Below are 19213 nucleotides of genomic sequence, written 5' to 3'. Positions count from 1 at the left end.
GTCACTACCTGGCTGGGGCACTGTATATGAGGCCATTGTGTATGGGGCCACTACCTGGCTGGGGCACTGTACATGGGAGCATTATGTATGGAGTCACTACCTGGCTGGGGCACTGTATATGAGGCCATTGTGTATGGAATCACTACCTGGCTGGGGCACTGTATATGAGGCCATTGTGTAGGGGGCCACTACCTGGCTGGGGCACTGTATATGAAGCCATTGTGTATGGGGCACTGTATATGAGGCCATTGTGTATGGAGTCACTACCTGGCTGGGGCACTGTATATGGGAGCATTGTGTATGGGGCACTGCCTGGCTGGGGCACTGTATATGGGAGCATTGTGTATGGGGCACTGCCTGGCTGGGGCACTGTATATGAGGCCATTGTGTATGGAGTCACTACCTGGCTGGGGCACTGTATATGGGAGCATTGTGTATGGGGCACTGCCTGGCTGGGGCACTGTATATGAAGCCATTGTGTATGGGGCACTGTATATGAGGTCATTGTGTATGGAGTCACTACCTGGCTGGGGCACTGTATATGAAGCCATTGTGTATGGGGCACTGTATATGAAGCCATTGTGTATGGGGCACTGTATATGAGGCCATTGTGTATGGGGCCACTACCTGGCTGGGGCACTTTATATGAGGCCATTGTGTATGGGGCCACTACCTGGATGGGGCACTGTATATGAGGCCATTGTGTATGGGGCTACTACCTGGCTGGGGCACTGTATATGAAGCCATTGTGTATGGGGCACTGTATATGAGGCCATTGTGTATGGAGTCACTACCTGGATGGGGCACTGTATATGGGAGCATTGTGTGAGGGGGCACAACCTGGATGAGGCACAAAGCATTGTGTGTGTGGAGTATGAGATAAAGTTTGCCCTACTCCATGGGGTATATAGGCTACAGCTGTAACCCTTCCACAAGAGCCCAGACACAACCCTGACATTGCTGACTGGTGGAGAAGGTTGAGCCCAGTGTTACGAGTGATGAGAGGGTATCCCATGCTGTATCCTCCATAGACGTACATGGATGACAAGGCAGAAATAAGCCCTCTCCCTGCTCTGATGTACAGGCTCCTGTGACTGGGCCCAGTACCCCTACATCAGCCTGGAGCACTGCTCCTCATGCATACCATTCTGGTTTTATTACTCCAGGCCAAAAGTAACCGCTGCTTCTAGAATGTACATTCATGTGACGGTAACACCCAGAGGGTACTACGGGGGGGCACCAGTCACCCCAGGTTCCCTTACTATACTAATACCATGCTCCCTTAGGACTATGCTGGGCTTTTCTCATTGCATTGTGCTGTTTGCATATATGAGTTTGTGGTTTTATTCGTGTATGTATATTACCCGCTGCCAAAGACACCTGACTAATTTGTATTACATATCACTTGATCATTATATTATCCTGTACATCAATATATGGGGCCGTCCAATAGTCATCTTTATGTTATACTGTTGTCCAGGCTGACCGTCTAGGGGTTGGCTGTCATTGTTCCATCGGACGGGTCCTGTGTCAGTCTCGGCCTATAGGTTGTTCATGTGACTGGAGACACACAAAAGCTTTTGTGCCTTTCTAGGAGGAATAACCAAAGAGGCAGAACAGGCCATTGTGTTAGGAATGATGGGAGTAGTGAGGTGCGGTGTACGCCGGTGTGTGACAGGCAGGGTCATATCAAGCGAGACTGAAATGTATGGGAGCCATTAGGCCAGGAGAGGCCTATTAATGTCAGGGCCCTGTGAGGTGCCATGTTGTTACAGCCTGGACTGACAGACTGTCTGGTGCCCCAAGGGGGTGATTGGAGACCAGGACCTGACTCTGGTGGCACACAGAATGTTAGTAAATGGTGTTGCCATATGTTTGAGACATAGTGCGACTTGATTTTTGACTGCAGGTCACACACAACTCTGCCGCCATAGACATCAATGCAAGTCTTGGGCGACTATTGAGAATGACCCTCCCTCTTCACAGGTCACAGAGCATGCTCAATGATGTTTTACATTTAACTAAAGGGGACAGAGTCTGTCTATTGTCGTCTATGTCAATGAGACTTGCTGTAAAGCATGTCACCAAGTGTTTTTAAAACAGGCAAGATGGCCTCCCCATTGTTACGAAAAATGATAGTACTAGATCCGGCCAGGGGGGGGGTTAGGGTTAGGGGGCATTTTTTTCCTGACACCGGGGATGAGGTGGCTTAGGGAAACAACGTCCACTCGCCTCCCTGGTTCCATCGGCGAGTCCCGCATCGCGGCGCTCCGGCCCCCGGCCGCTTCCTGGTGTCTGACGCGGGCCCGAGACGATACGTCAGAGGCGGGATCTGAGCAGACTTGAAACGGATCCCGCCTCCGTCACTGACAGGCTGAGCGGACCTGAGACGTCACGTCTCGGGCCCACGTCAGACACCAGGAAGCGGCCGGGAACCGGGGACCGGAGCACCGCAATGCGGGACCCGCCGCTGGAGCCAGGGAGGTGAGTGGACGTTGTTTCCCTCAGCCACCTCCTCCCCGGTGTCAGGAAAAAATGCCCCCCTGCCAGAGTACCCCTTTAAACCTACCATTTTATAAAGACCCAAGGAAGAAGGTATGCACTGCTGGACATGTATCTCTATAAGGGTACGTGCACACTAAGGAATCGCAACGGAAAACCCGTCGCGGATTCCGCAGCTTGCATCTGCTCGTGGACCCTGGCGGGCGCGCGTCTCTGCCCGTGTCATAGACTCCATTTTATGCACGGGCGGATTCCACCTTCCACCGAAAGAACCGACATGTAATAGACATGCATAGAATGGAGTCTATGACACAGGTGTAGACGCGCTCTGCTCCCAGTGTCCACGAGTGGGTGCCAGCTGCGGAATCAGATTCCGTAGTGTGCACATACTGGGTGCGTTCACACTAAGAAAAAAAGGTGGAAATTCCGACATGTCAATTCTTTCAGTGGAGAGCCACGAAGAGGCCCTATACATTGAGACACTGAGGCAGGTGGAATTCTGAGTGGAGTCCGCGACAGGGATCCCCCTCATAATTTCTGCCTCTTTTCCTCAGTGTGAACGCATCCTTACCTGGTGGGGCAGCTGAAACTACTTTGACCTTGGGTTTTGGCAGACCCATTACCTAATTCTGAACAATGCCTGACTCACCATTTAGACATTAAACATGTAAGGATACTATTAGAACAGGGGTAGGGAAATTTGGCCCTCTAACTGTTGCAAAACTACAACGCCCATCATGCCTGGACAGCCAAAGCTGAAGCATGATGGAAGTTGTAGTTTTGCAACAAATAAGACATGCACTAAATAGTCAGTTCCCCCCCCCCCCCTAGACTTACTGAAGATCCTCTTTTAGGTGTCCTTCGCTCCCAGGGCCCCAAAGGCCTTATCTCCTCACCATATACTCATCTAGCTTAAAATAGCTAAAATCCTCTACCAGCAAAGGAGCATTGGAAGAAGTACATTTCTTCTCTGTCTGATGATGAGTGATGATGATTTTGCGTCTGGACCTAAAGAAACAATCAAGCCGATTCGGCAAATTATCTTTCCATGTAATAGGGTCCTTATATGCTTGTTTGGTGTTGTTACCAGACAAGTGGACTCACCATGAGAGAATATTCTAGAAAGAATGTTTGTTTTTAGTGAAAAAGACAAGTAGCCCTTAGGTGGTTGGACCAAAGACCGAAATCTCATTCAAAATAGAAGAAGTTGGTAAATATAATAGTACCATTTGCACAAATAGTGTATACCAATAGGGGGCACCCAGAAAAATTCCAGAAGGTGTGGGGGGCTGGGTGTGCAGCTCTACAGGCAGCGTACACAGCATCCAACTTTAGAATACTGAGAGATTGGCTTATCTCACAACTTACTATATAATAGATAGGTGGCGGGTATCTGTTCTGTATAGTAACATCTATCGTTTGGATGTTATCGTTCAGTAAGGGGTTAAAGTCACTGTATTTTTGCAGAAATCAATAGTACAGGTGATTTTAAGAAACTTTGTAATTGGGTTTATTAACCAAAAAAAATGCATTTTTATCATGAAAAAGCAGTTTGAAGCTCTCCCCCCTGTCTTCATGGTTCTCTATGGAGAGGGGAGGGGTGGAGGGAGATTAGAGTTAGAGGAAGAGTTAATTTACAGCTACATCACCGGGCTATCTCCTCTGAAGTCAGCACTGACCTCTGAATACCGGCTTTCATACAGCTCCCATTGTGTAATCCTTTGTTCTCTGCTGGCAACTAATCTCCCTCCTCCCTCCTCCCTCTTCCCCTCTCCATAGGTTACACAGGGCTAGACTGATGAGTTGAGATTTCCTGATAATGAGCAGTAGATGAGAGAGAGGAGGGGTCTGGGGAAAGTCTTTTTGAATGCAGATAATGGCATATTTGCCTACTAAACCCAATTACATTAAGATCGCCTGGACTATTGATTTCTGCAAAAAAATAAAGAATAAAAATAATAAATTACGACAGTGACACTTTAAGGAATGTCTGACATATGTACTGAATATGCTATGTACTGGAAAAAGAAAACTCACCTTTTAAGCAACATGTTTATTGTCTCTTTAAATTTTGTTTAATAAAAGAAAAAAAGGAAAATAAATGTATAACTTTAAAAGTCTAAATCAACAGTAGATGTGATATAAAGCAAGTCTGCAATTTACAGGCATTATTTTTATTTTTTATGATGTAAATCACAGCACTTCCTGTTTTCTGACTTTTTTTTTTTAAGGAGTCTAAACACAGGGAGTCCCATGTTTCCCAGGCCATCTGAGCGCTCACAGAGAAGGCGGTCATGTGATTGATGGACACATTGAGCCATGACTCTCTATACCGGCCGGGACTTGTTTAGTATGTTTTTTTTTCATCCAGCACAAGACTAAACTGCTTCAGGAGACTGGACCTGGATTTCTGGTAAGTACAGCTTTGCTTTACAGCATGATAACTAAAAAAAAAAATAATAACTTTATACGGCAAACTTGCTTTATATCACATCTGTTGATTTAGATTTTGAAAGTTACAACAACAGGTACACTTTAAGTATCTGATACTAATCAGTAAAATAAAACATAGGTGACACATTCTCTTTAATGGTCCGTTCACACCTACAGGATCTGCAGCTGATTTTCTGCAGCAGATTTCATTTAAATAACTGAACACAGCATCAAATCTGCTGCAGATCCTGTAGGTGTGAACGCACCATAAAGGGGTTAGCTAGGACTACAAAAAGCACAGCTACTTTCTAGCAAAGACAGCGCCACCCCTGTCCTCAGGTTGTGTGTGGTATTACAATTCAGCTCAATTCACTTCAGTGGGACTGAGCTGTAAACCCCCCACACCCAGACAAGAGGGGTGCTGTTTCTGGAAGAAAGCTGAAATATTTTTTCTAAGCCTGGACAACAGCTTTAAAGCATTCATTTTGCCCAATCCTTTTGTCGATGTCTCTCAGACAGTGATCAGGCACGTCCTCTGGGCTGAGATGGTGATCAGCAGGGACCAAGCAGTGTTGGAGTAGCCTGCACTCAGACATGAGGTTGTGTTCCTCAGGCGTCTTGGATGGTGACACGTTGTACCGCTCTGGAGCCCGAGTGATACAGGAGAAGATACAGGAAGAAATTCCATGGTGCCTTTCCAAATGGCATGGCTGCCCTTTAGTAGTGGAAGGAGGAATCCTGGACACTGGGATCATACCAGCATAGAGGTGTCCTATAGGACAGCGGCAGATATGTTCATAGTAAAACATTCTCCTTGCTGTCAGTGTATAGATGCATTCTTGTATACATCCACCCTCATGAACTGCTAATTCTTTTCATAGCTGAGGGTTTGCTGCAATTGTACCCAGACTCCAGACCATGATGATATATATATATATCTATATCTGTCATCTAAAGTTCAGACTGTTTAGCTGTAAAAGCCGGATACAACTGTAACAGACCCTCAGCTGTGTAAATTATTAGGGCAGGTTTATAAACTAGAGAGGCAGAAGAACGTTCCACCCAAAAAAGAAAAGCCCCCTGGTCCATCTAGTCTGCCCTTAATATCTTAGGATAGATGTTTATCCCAGGCATGTTTACATTCACTTACTGTAGATTTGTCTAACACATCTGCTGGAAGTTTGTTCCAGGTATCTACTACTCTTTTTGTAAAATATTTTCTCATGTCGTTTCTGAGATGGTCACTGACGGCAGCATGACGTGTGTGCGCCCCTTTAAGATGATTGGTCCCGCCCACCTCTGGTATTACTGTGACAGATAGATGATTGATCTCCCCTCTCGCCTCATATCAGCCTCTTCCTGATTGGTCCTGGGGGTAAATTGTCCCGTCCTCCCTTGCCGCTGGTGTCTTGTCTGTAGTAACCTGACCTGCCTGCTGTGTAACCTGCTGACATACATTCAATGTGTTGACTTCAGAATAAACATGTCACGAGAAAACGTAAAGTCAGAGCTGGTGGTCTGTGAGATCACGGTGGTGGCACAAGGAGCTGCCGGTCAGTAGTCCCAGACCCGGTCATCGCTAGTATGCCACATAACAGTGTCTTATCAAAGTAGATAGTTTGATGGGGCTTAATACCAACTGCGACCGACACCATCCAGCAATAGTATATTGTCCCCATAACACGGCCTGCACTCTTCTAGGGAGACGTCTTCTATAAGATTTTGGAGGTGTCTGTGAGATTTTTTCTGCACATTCATCGGGAAAAGCATTAGTGAGGTTGGGACGGCCGGTCTCACAATCTCCAGTCTAGCTCATCCTATAGGTGTTGGACCTCACTGTGTTCACCAGGAGCAAGGTGGAGCAGAGAAGGGTTGAACCCAAACTGTTCCCACAAAGCTGGATGCAAAAATTGTCCACATTGTCTTTATACACTTCACTGGAACGAAGGGGCCTAGAATGACTTCTGAAGGACAACCCCATAGTATTATCCCTCCTCCACCAAACCTTACAGATGGCACAGTGCAGGCAGAGACGTAAAGTTCTCCTGGCATCACCAAATTTCACAGAACGCATTTATTCTGGCAGCGGCTTTACATCATTCCATTTGACGTCTGACATTGTGCTTAGTGATGAAAGGCTTGCATGCAGCGGCTCAGCCCTAAAAGCCCATGCTACAAAGTCCCCGGCAGGCACATTACATTACATGGTCTCCGCTTCATGGCTGATTTGCTGTGACTCTTAAAAACTTTTACTTCTCAATAATATCACTCACTGCTGATGGGGGAAAATCTAGGAGGAAAGAAATCCCAGGAACTGACCTGTTGCAGAGGTGGTTCCATATCTATCATCCTACTGCCATTATTGGTTTCTTCACTACACAATTGTAGTTACTGGCCTTTTATGTACTATCCTTTTATTGGCTTATCCACCCACTCCTGTAGTGACTAGCCTCTTCTCCACCACCTTCCTGTAGTTACTGTCCTCCTATCTATGATCTTTATGTAGTTACTGGCCTCTATTATTAGCTTCTTCTCTACAGCCCTCCTGTAGTGACTGACCCCTTGTCTACCGCCCTCCTGTAGTGACTGACCCCTTCTCTACCACCCTCCTGTAGTGACTGACCTCTTCTCCACCACCCATCTGTAGTTTCTATCCTCCTATCTACAATATTCATGTAGCTACTGACTTCTCCTATTGACCTCTTCTCTACCACCCTCCTGTAGTGACTGACCTCTTCTCCACCAGCTTTCTGTAGTGACTGTCCTTATCTCCCCCACCCTCCAGCTTTCTGTAGTGACTGTCCTTATCTCCCCCACCCTCCTGTAGTCACTGTTCTCCTATCTATGATCTTCATGTAGTTACTGGCCTCTTCTATTGGCTTCTTTTCTACCACTCTTCTGTAGTGACTGTCTCTTCTCCACCACCCTCCTGTAGTGACTGGCCTCTTCTATTGGCTTCTTCTATACCACTCTCCTGTAGTGACTGTCTCTTCTCCACCACCCTCCTGTAGTGACTGTCTCTTCTCCACCACCCTCCTGTAGTGACTGTCTCTTCTCCACCACCCTCCTGTAGTAACTATCTCTTCTATTCGCTTCTTCTCTACCACTCTCCTGTAGTGACTGGCCTCTTCTATTCGCTTCTTCTCTATCACTCTCCTGTAGTGACTGTCTCTTCTCCACCACCCTCCTGTAGTAACTGTCTCTTCTATTCGCTTCTTCTCCACCACCCTCCTGTAGTGACTGTCTCTTCTCCACCACCCTCCTGTAGTAACTGTCTCTTCTATTCGCTTCTTCTCTACCACTCTCCTGTAGTGACTAGCCTCTTCTATTCGCTTCTTCTCTATCACTCTCCTGTAGTGACTGTCTCTTCTCCACCACCCTCCTGTAGTGCATGTTGTAGAGTCCCCCTCAGATCTACACTGTGTACAGTAGGTGACAGGTCCTGTGTGTTTATCTGACTGCAGGTTGCGTAGCTTCGGCTTATTAACCCCTCATTGCACAATGCTGTGGAATGTGTCGGTACTATACATACTAATCTCTTACCTCAGATACCAAAGTCCAGTCTGTCCCTGAGCACAGTCAACACATTTATTGGATCCCAGCCAATAGCAGGGCTCATTCAGAGAACATGCTGGCTGAAAAACAAGTAATAGCGCTCTGACCCACTGACATCTCATTGATTTCATTGGACAAGGAAATATGAGCCTGTTTACATCTCTTGTTAAGACTCACTGGATTCTTATAAGTTTAGAGATTGTCAGGAAAAGAACTTGGATAACATAAATGGCCACAGACAGTTCAAACACCTTCCTCCATGTAATTCCTAACATCACTTGATTTGCAAAAAAAAAAAAAAACTTCCAACACCAGACAAAAACAGATGTGAATTTTTTTTGCCACTAGGTGTCTCCCTCTACTGTATATACCGCTCACTACCTGTTGTTAATGGAAATCTGTCTCTAGTAACTGCTAGATCAGGACAGAGCACAGGAAGTGGAGGTGAGGCTTAGCATGTACTATACGTAGAAGTGGTAGAGAGCTTGGGGTGTGTACCTGCAAACGGTCAAATAAATGTGAGTTCTACTGGGAAACAGCCCACTCCCTGAAATGAAGAGAATGAGAAGTAACTGTGCAGCATGGAAGGGGATAAATAACAGCAGTTACAGCAATAACTATCACCTTGTCACCACTATAAAGGGTTAATGTAAGAAAACGATGCAAGTTTATAAAACGCTTTATAAACAATAGGTATGCTTTATAGGACAATTATCACTTGTCAATTGTCACTTCCCCTCCCCCATTCCTTATCGTAGCTCATACAAAATGTAACCTTTAGGGCATTCCCTTTATAAGTCAGTCGGTGGTCAAAGTGCCGCTATAGTGCAGAAAAGTCAGGTATGACGACAGTCTGAGGTCTCCTAGGAGTGTATCTAAGCTAAAGTCCTGGGAGACCTGGGCGTCACACTGCCGCTTCCGTGCATTTGCGTCATTAGACAGCTGAATAAATCTTTGAAAAGTAAATGAATCTTCAGATAGAATTGCTGTAGATTTGCTCATCAATCTAAAAAAATCCAACCTTTTAGGATTGAATGGATATATAAATTATTAGACTGTAATGTAATCCTGCCATAATCTGCCTGCAGCAGTGCCAGGCCCAGGGTGGAAGTCCCATGTTATAATACAGCCAGGAGATGCTCAGGGATCAGAGGGTTAAACAGGAAGACCATTTCATAGTGGCTATTTTAACCTTGAAATGATGAATATTTAATGTGTATCTGATCTCTTCCATTCCTGGATACTTTTATGCTTTGTTGCTTTAAGAGTTTCGACCACAGCTCAATATCTATTAGTTGCAGCAGAAGCGTCAGCGCTGTGACCTCCCTGCCTGGCAGGAAAGAGGGTGGAGGAGCTTCCTGCTCTGGGGCAGACGATGGCTATATGACAGCTATATGGTAATGTCAGTCATGTGCACCGCTGTCTGTGCTTAATACTAAAACTAATCAGATACAATTGGATTATATGCAGCCTATACGGAGGCATCCTAAGCAGAAAAAGCTGCCCATTGTAAAATCACCTGCGCCAAAGGCTGTAGAGAATACAGGACAAAAAAAGAAGCTTCATAGATTTGTAAATTACTTGTATTACAAAAAAAAAAAAAAAATCTCCAGACTTCCAGCACTTATCAGCTGCTGTATGTCCTGCAGGAAGTGGTGTATTCTATCCAGTCTGGAGAGCAGGAGAGGTTTTCTATGGGGATTTGCTGCTCTGGGCAGTTCCTGACATGGACAGAGGTGGCAGCAGAGAGCAATGTGTCAGACTGGAAAGAATACACCCCCTTCCTGCAGGACATACAGCATCTGATAAGTACTGGAAGACTTGAAATTTACTTTAAAAAAAATATCTCCAATCTCTGGCACTTTCTTACTTAAAAGAAATGTTTTCCCTGCTGGAGTACCCCTGTAAAAGTAAAGAGGCTTCCCTAAATTCTACTGTATTAGGACCCTTGCACACTGAAGGGTCCTAATTGAAGAGGAAAGTTTTCTGCTTGAAATTCCTCGCCTATTCAGGTCTGGCAGAATTTGAGTGGAATTTTAGCCCCCATTGACTTCTATAGCATTACTCTGGCAGAATCCACCCAAAGAATTGACATGTCAATTCTTAGTGTGCCTTTACACAGAGATTTATCTGACAGATTTTTGAAGCCAAAGCCGGGAATGGATTTGAAAAGCCTGTTCTTGGCTTTAGCTTCAAAAATCTGTCAGATAAATCTCTCTGTGTAAAGGCACCCTTGGGCAGAAAGCGGATCAGCGGCAGAATTCTGCAGAGTCAACAGAGTGGAAATTCCATTGAACACAATGGGACATTGCTCTGTTCATATTTTTACGGGAGAAATTGTAAGCGGAAATTAAGAGCAAATTCTGCTTCAATTCCTCAGTGTGCAAGGGCCCTTATATTTCAGAGCTGCACTCACTATTCTGCTGGTGAAGTCACTGTGCACATACATTACTCATCCTGAGTTACATCCTGTATTATACTCCAGAGCTACACTCACTATTCTGCTGGTCATTACTGCAATAAGTCCTAGTACCAATTACTGGACAGTTCCAGGTGTAAATAAGACACTTGATGTAAGACTAAGCAGTAAACAGACATTACACCAGCAGGAAAGGGTGGAAGATTTCAGCACTGAGGCTTGTTACGTTACAAAGTTACTCAACCGATGTCATAAATCGACCATACCATATGATAGCATCAAACTAAAGTATTCGTCACCCCTTGGTAATTTTCATACTGTAGATGTAACTTGTCTAATCACCAAACAAAAAAAAAATCCTGAGGATGGAGCTTGATAAGATAGCTGAACAGAACCCAATGCCTTAGGGAGTCCTGGCAAACAGGGGAATAGTCTATGGCTTCTAGCTGTATCAATGTTTTCCTGGCAGCCATAGCGAGTCCTGGCAAACATGCGTGCTGTCCCACCACGGGTGTTGCTTGTAGTTACACCCTTCGCAAAAGGCTGTACTTCGTGTAAGTGGTGATAAAGTAGTGTTAAAGTTTCGCCACAAGATGTCACTATTGTAAGGTGTATATACTTAGTAGATGCACAGCTGTAGAACTGTAAGGGTTATTGTTTTTTGGCATGTCATATGGATATGTAGACCAATGAGCATGTTCTCTTCTTCTGTCCTATTACTTCTCACATATGCCCTCTTCACCCATTCACAGCACACCTTATAGGGGCTGTAGATAGGAAGTCACATGGGTAGAGGATGTGTAGAGGTCTTTTGTCACTGGGCTCTGTAAAGGAAGGACAAAAGCCAGCACGCGCTCTATAGCAGCCTAGTTGGGCCCTGGCCCTCTGCCAGGTCCCCAGTCTCAGTGTGCAGTCCAGAAGTATACTTGGGCACATGAAGTTAACCTTTTCTCTTCGAGTAACTCCACTCTGCAGTGTTAGACCCTTCCTTAGAAAGGACAAGTCAGAGATCATCTTAACACACGCCGTGGACAAGGAAAATCACAGTGCAGGACAGTATCTGCAAAGCAGAAGGCTAGGAACTGATCCGGACAGAGCAAAGTTGCTAGAAACCTATGAACTCTATCTCACAGCACGGGTGTCAGCAGGAAACCCTCAGCATTCCGCTCATCCCAGGTAACAAGGTCTGGGGCTTGTGTCACCCACTAAAACGGGTCCCCTGACACTGTTAGGGCAATAGGTAGTGCGAAGACCAAAAGGTCAAAACACAGGCACAAGTATTCTCTCTTTCTTCTCAAGTATTCTTCTACCTCATCCTCCAACATCCTGGCAAAGCACAGTACTAATTGGGTTGGGACTCTCACGACATCCTCCTCTCTACTCCTGACTCTATACTCTCAGCACGCAACTCAGTCCACACGACTGTACTACTTTATCCGCTCACTACAGGTCTGGACCTTAACTTCAAGTATCTTATTAAGTGTAAAGTATCATTTCAAGGCAAAGCTGTATGACTTGCTGTACACCAGTGTTTTCCAAGTAAAGCAAACCTTATTTACGATAAAGAGACTCTGTGATTTCTCACCCCGCACCAACACAGCACACAAACATTCCTTGGGTAATCTCACATTTCTGTGGGTGGCAGGGTCAATAGTCCGGGTGGTTCATAGCTCCACTCCGGACCACCGTCACTACAACCGAAGGGACCCCACAACAGCCCGGCAGGTCACTGACCACAGGGAAACAAGGTAGAACAGTCCCTTTAAAATAAAAACAGGTGCGACACCATACCACCTGTGTGCCCAACTGGTACTGGCGCCACAACATATTACCACTGGGCCCAGCTATATCTCGGCCAACTGCCACAGAACTGGCGTCACACTGTACCATCTGGCAGGTGACCGGCCATACCACACTTGGATACAGCCTATGGCTTCTAGCTGTATCGTTATGGCCAAACCCGAACATTTTGACAGGTTCACTTATCAGTAGTCACCACCCCTGCGGCCTCCAGCAATCTGGGGTTTATGGCACAGTAACCAGAAAGAAGCCGCTCCTTAGTAACATATACAGGAAAACTCTGGAGTTTATATAGAATTAACTAAAGGGTTTATCAGACCAGGGAGAATTGTTTCTTATAGCCTGGGAATCAAAGATTGAGCTTTTTGGCCTCAATTCTAAACATCATGTGAAGAAAACCGGGACTTCTCATAACCTGCCCAACACTAACCCTACAGTTAAGCATGATGGGGGCAGCATCATACTGTGGAGACAGTCAGGGTGGAGGGAAAGCTGAATGGAGCAAAGTACTGTATGAAACCCTGATCCAAAGTGCTCTGGACCTCGGACTGTGCCAAAGCTTCACCTTCTAGACAACAACCCTAAGCACACAGCCAGGACAGCACAGGAGGCTTTGGGACAACTCTGAGCAGCCCAGACAGAACACTGAACCCAGTAAGACATCTCTAAAAAGGTCTCGCAGTGGAGTCCACCATGAGTCCCTATCCAACCTGAGAGAGGGGAACAGAATCTGTAGGGAAGAACAGCAGGAAACCCTCCCAAATGGAGGCAGGTGAGCAAACAATGCGGCATCATGGCTGCTCTAGCTCTATTATGGCAGATGTCCTGACTCTAGTGTGAACACGGCCTCTATGACACCTGCTGTTTGCACCTTCTGACACTGGAACGTGCGATTTCCTTTTGCAGGTTTCTGTTAAGGGTCTTTTCACATATGTTCTACATCTTAAGGAAAAGGGATTCTGGCTCATTCCATGGCGTACGGGCAGCCACTATAATGGCCCCTCAGAAATTACTAATTGACTACACTAATACCATTGAAGCACTGGTGTCAAACTCATAGTTCTCCAGCTGTTCCAAAACTACAGTTCCCATCATGTCTGGTCTGCTAAAGCTATGTCTGTCCTGGCATGATGAGAATAGTAGTTTTGCATTAGCTGGAGAGGCTGCAAGATTGACACTCCTGCATTAAGGTGAATAGAACCACTGCCGTGGTATACGTCAGCATGCCAGCAACCATGTCGCTGTGCATGTGTATCCAACCTCCTGCATCCTCTTACAATTGTCTTCTGACCACATAGCCATGCATGGAGCTGTGCTGCAGGTACTGGTGACATCACTGTGTCCCAGGCCAGACACCCCCATCACCATGGAGGAATAAGTAGACTGTGCTCTGATACCGCCATGTCGCTCAGGTCTCGTAACAATTGTGGGAAGCAGCAGATGTGCGCTTGTGGTTACATCAGGACTATACGTCGCAGAGAGCTATTTTTGTTTCCCCAGGTCTGTGCTGGTAGTGATGTACAAGTGATTTAGAAACCTGCTGAGCGAGCCCCAGACACTGCAGCAAGCCCCGGGCAGGGTTCATGGTTAGGACTGGTCCAGCCTGTCCCATGTGGAGCAGAGGGCCATGCATCCCTGTGGGTGACATTGCCCCTGGCAAGGTTCCAACCCGGTTACAGTATGTCCAGCCCTGAGGTCACAGCGATTGATAGGGGAAAAAGGTGAGAACAGATTCCACATTGAGTAGATCTTCAATGTGAAGTGAGGGAGAAATCATAGGTTTCTGCAGTGTACAGCAGTGTGTGCTGAGCTAGAGACACCTTCACTACAGTTCTAAGGTGAGAGCCAGATTCTGCCCCACCTCATCCTGCAGGGATACATACCTGGCTCATCGCTCTGTAGAACAGGACACTGTTTGTTGCTGTGCAGCAATTCCTGCCTAAAGTCCTTCAGGACTGGAGGCAAGCCAAAGGGGGTGCTGCAAATATTTTAGGCCAGGGTTGTCAAATGCACCCATTGTGAAACAAGACAACCATAAATGCCATAAGCCGGCTGACAGCATCGTTCCACACCTCACCAAAATAGCAGGCAGGACCTGAATATTAGAGGTACAGCTCAGGGATTTGATTTTAGATTTATATAATGTTGTAAAACTACCAAATAACCGAGAATATCTTACAGTCAAGATGTATGCTAGATTATTCTAAATTAAGGGGAAACTTACCTTGCCACCAAGTGCGGAGCCTGCCTGACCCCCCCCCCCCAGAGCCCCTGATCCTTACCTTCTCCTGCAGAAAAGCTAAAGCCTTTATCCATACCAGACACTTATTTTCTGCTGAAGCAACTTATGTACTTTATCTTGTATTGCATATCTATTATGTGTATTGCTTGATTGATTGATTTTATCACTGTAAAGGTTCATGTAAATTTATATATACAAGTGGTACCTTGGTTTAAGAGCTCAGTTTTTCAAAATTGTGACTTGGTTTAAGAGCATTGCTTTGGTGTAAGAGCTCACTGTACTGGGTGGGAGGGGGAGTGGGGGAGGGGCATGGTCTGCCTAGCGGGGTCTACAGCTCTGTACTCTGACCCAGGAAGTCTCCCTCACCTTCCAAATCATAGCAGATCCACTTCAAGCTGGGGCTTACATCAGGGGACAGGACTGTGAAGGTAATCTCTCTATAGCTGTAACCCCTCTCTCCCCTGACAGAGTGCTGTATGTATGTGCCCACATCTCCCTGCTCATGCCTTCATGCTGCCTGCAGTCTGTCAGCCCTTGTACTTCCCATCCTCTCCATTACTGTACAGTAACTTATATCACATATTCTGCCGTTTCTGAATGTTTATTTCATCTGTTTTACATGTTATTCAAAATAATAAATCATTTTTGGAGCGTAGAACCAATTATCTGCATTTCTATGGTTTCTTATGGGAAAATGTGCTTTGGTATAAGAGTGGATTTGGATTACAAGCGCGGTCCCGGAACGAATTATGCTCCTAATCCAAGGCACCACTGTGTGTGAGATATGAGCAGCAGCACATAAACCAGGCACCCCGTAAAGAAACTGAAACCAGACGCACGCTGCAGAGTGAAAGCTGCTGATAGTATAAAACCAATGTATTGTTAGAAAACACTTTGCAGATGTGACAGTGTTTGGCTACAGTATAAGTATGGCTTTTATGCAGCCACTTCTACTGTGCATCAGCATGGAAATCCAGTCTTCTTGGAATAGATGCTCCAAAAAGGTACAAAGTAAAACCTGTAAAAAACCAATAGTTCAACAATGCATTTCATGTGTGCTACTAAACCAATAGGACTGCAATGGATGGCTGCACCAGCCATGTTGTGGCCTTAGTCACCATGTAGCCCAAACATTACATACACAGCAGGGGGTCAGGATAACTCAGAAACTGATGATTTGATATACCCTTCAGGTACCAGACAGTCAAGAAACATCTCTGGGCAACCACACAAGTTCAATGAACCCTGATACCCTCCTTATAGTTTACAGGCATCAGTCTAAAGGCACTGCTAAATATATACACACATATCCATACACAGGAAAATTATGTTCGCCATATAAAAAGGCAACAAGCAGATGTACTGATTTTAATGACATTCTAGTCATAAAACCCCCCACTAAAATAGTGTTTTCCACTGGCACAGTAGCAGAAAACAGGATATTCATGGCAGCCAGTGTTCTGTAAACAGGCTGGACATAAGCACATGTAAGGTCAGAGGTCAAGGATGGACATGAACATAACCTCCCTCCTCCCACAGCATAACTCCCTTACCTCCAGACCAGTCCAACAATAAAGCAAGGCTATGGTCTGGGTCACACAAGCGCTGGAGCTGTCCATGTGGGTCATCAGAAACACGGCCAGGTCGGAACCTACATGCACCTGTAATATAGATGCAAAAACACACAACATGTGTGCGTAAAACCGGCCTACGGAAAACAAAGCTTATTTTATTTTAGTGACTAAGCAGTATGGATCAGTCTGGGTCTGTGCCAAGCACGATGGGAGTTGTACTTTAGCAAGGACAAGACGCTAGATCAATGACCTCTGACTTATCAGACTGGAACTGTACTTTCTTAAGGGTACAAACCCACTTGACGTATTTGCTGCGTGAATCAGTCATAAAAATAAGCAGGCAAAACGCAGGTTGGCTTTATACAATTGTTCTGCGTTAAAATACGCAATTATTTTTGAATGTGTTAAAAATTTTAAGCGTGAAGCTTGTTGTTAGCAAAGCATCAGTTGTTAACAACCTGTGCGAAAAACGCATGTAGCTTCACGCTTCAAAAATATTGCGTATTTTAACGCACAACAATTGTATAAAGCCAACCTGCGTTTTGCCTGCTTATTTTTAAGACTGATTCACGCAGCAAATACGAGTGGGTTTGTACCCTAAAGGGGTATTTAACGTCTCTATGGCCTAGTACAGGGGTGGGAAACCTTGGCTCTCCAGCTATTGCAAAACTACAACTTCCATCATGCCTGGACAGCCAAAGCTTTAGCTGTCCAGGCATGATGGGGGTTGTAGTTTTACAACAGCTGGAGAGCTAAGGTCCCTACCCCTGTACTTTCATAACAGACAAAACCTAAAAATCAGATCACGCTGTCAAACCATCCATACAACATAACCACTTCTTATGCATCATTTCACACTGCTGATGCCACTATGTCACCCAGGTCTAATGTTTCGTGATCTATTGAAATTTTATGGCACGATCAGGCATGACCTGCACTCTGCTTCTTGCTGCCAAGAAATCTTTCCATGCTGGTAGCATGCAGGGCACACGCTGTGCTCACTACAGGAAATCTCCTTCTGGGAAACTCCTTTTACACCATTTTCTGTCACACTGCCCTCTAGTGGTCAAGATGTTGAAATGCAGTAGTCTGTAGGCAACCACAGGCTTTAGCAACTTCATGGAAAAGGGTATGTGTGCTATGTATTGTACTATATACATAGATCTGTATGTACTATATCTGTATACATCAACTCACTTAGCTTCTCAGCAGCTTATTGTCCAGCTGTGGCGGTGACAGTTCCTTGGCAGATGAAGGGTTAAGGACTATGTAACTGCTGACACCAGCTGCAAAAACACAAGTGGTTAACATGCTGAGCGGCCGATCACAACACAGACCACTTCTCCATCTGTTTAACAAGCTCAGCGCAGACAATGTACAAGACGTGTATCCTCCGGTTACTAGGCAGCGGGGTGATTGATGGCACCCATGTATTGTACAGCAGCCAAGAAACCGTCAGACCAGTGTGCCTGCCGAGCACAACCATTGCTATGGAGACGCCGCCGCAGACCTGTGCGCCAAGAAATGAAGCCGATCCTATACAAGAGTATATTATATAGGAGCGGCATCATACAGCATGGTAACCCTTCACTCCACAGGGATTCGTATGAAGTACAAGTCACATCCTAAGAGCCGTAACTTTGTCCACTAACAGAGCTGAATAAGTTGGTTTTATGTGGTTCAGGTTGTGCTTTTTAATGGTGCACTCCATTTTACACAATTGTGCCATTTTGTTGTAGTTTTGCTATTGTATAAAACAGTGCTTCACAATTCCATACTAAGTATCATATCACGATCATATATATTGTACCACCACAATACTAGGATCTGGCCGCTTTGTATCTCAGCGCACCTTGGCTGTCAGCATAAATGTTTGGCACCAATTTGTGATTAGACTGCTGGGAAGGAAGCACTGACTGGAGACTACAAGGGATCACAGTCTGGCATCTAACTACCTAGACGCCATGGTTACTTGACCGCAGCATCTAGAGGGTTAAATAATCAGCACTGGAGTCTTCTTTGAGCTTGGCTGCTGATGGTGACAACTGCAGTTAAAGGGTTATTCAGGTTTACAAGAACAAGGCTGCTTCCTTTCCAGAAACCGCACCACTCTTGTGCTTTGATTGGGTGTGGGGGTTTTGCAGCACAGTGCCATTAAAGTGAATGAAGCAAAATTGTAATACCACAAGACCTAAGGACAGAAGTGGTGCTGTTTTTGGAAGAAAAACCATCAACACCCACAGAGTAGGATCAGGAGCTGAGCCTACACCATACACTTACTTACATGTACATCATAAAGTGGACAAGTGTGTATAAGGCTAGGGGATACGCTGACACTGTTTGTGTATCAGCAAATCACTTCTAAGTTTTGCAAAATATTTTATGCAACCTGGATGAGGACTCTACACCTAGAAGGTGAGGGTCTATACGCGACACTCTGCTTGCATTACGTGTATTCTGTTAAATGCAGTTTGCCAGTCCCCTGCTGGCAATAAAAGGGAAACATTTAATATTGCATCACACGCCCGATTGTGTACTATAAAGTGTGCTATACAACCTGGCCACTAGCTGTCATGTCTGCATGCAGATTAGGTTGCATCGTTATAATAAAGGGTGTGAGTACTCACTATAGGAGATCTGATATGTTCAGACTTTGTTGTCATGAATCCTTAAGATGGTAATACAAGG

General features: G+C 45.4%; 1 long non-coding RNA gene across 2 annotated transcripts in view; it reads left to right on the top strand.

Annotated features, from left to right (window-relative positions):
• LOC138799117 (uncharacterized) overlaps positions 1-19213 on the top strand; it is a 41897-nt gene that overhangs the window by 5649 nt on the left and 17035 nt on the right. The window contains exon 1 of one of the 2 annotated variants that reach the window (XR_011364220.1): positions 4758-4915. The exons of the other annotated variant lie outside the window; for it this stretch is intronic. This is a non-coding gene — a long non-coding RNA (uncharacterized lncRNA). Of the gene's footprint in view, positions 1-4757; positions 4916-19213 lie in introns of those variants that run through there. 2 annotated transcript variants of the gene reach the window in all.

Source organism: Dendropsophus ebraccatus, chromosome 8 (genome assembly GCF_027789765.1).
Source record: "Dendropsophus ebraccatus isolate aDenEbr1 chromosome 8, aDenEbr1.pat, whole genome shotgun sequence".
Lineage (NCBI taxonomy): Eukaryota > Metazoa > Chordata > Amphibia > Anura > Hylidae > Dendropsophus > Dendropsophus ebraccatus.
This window is presented reverse-complemented; position numbering and strand designations above follow the sequence as displayed.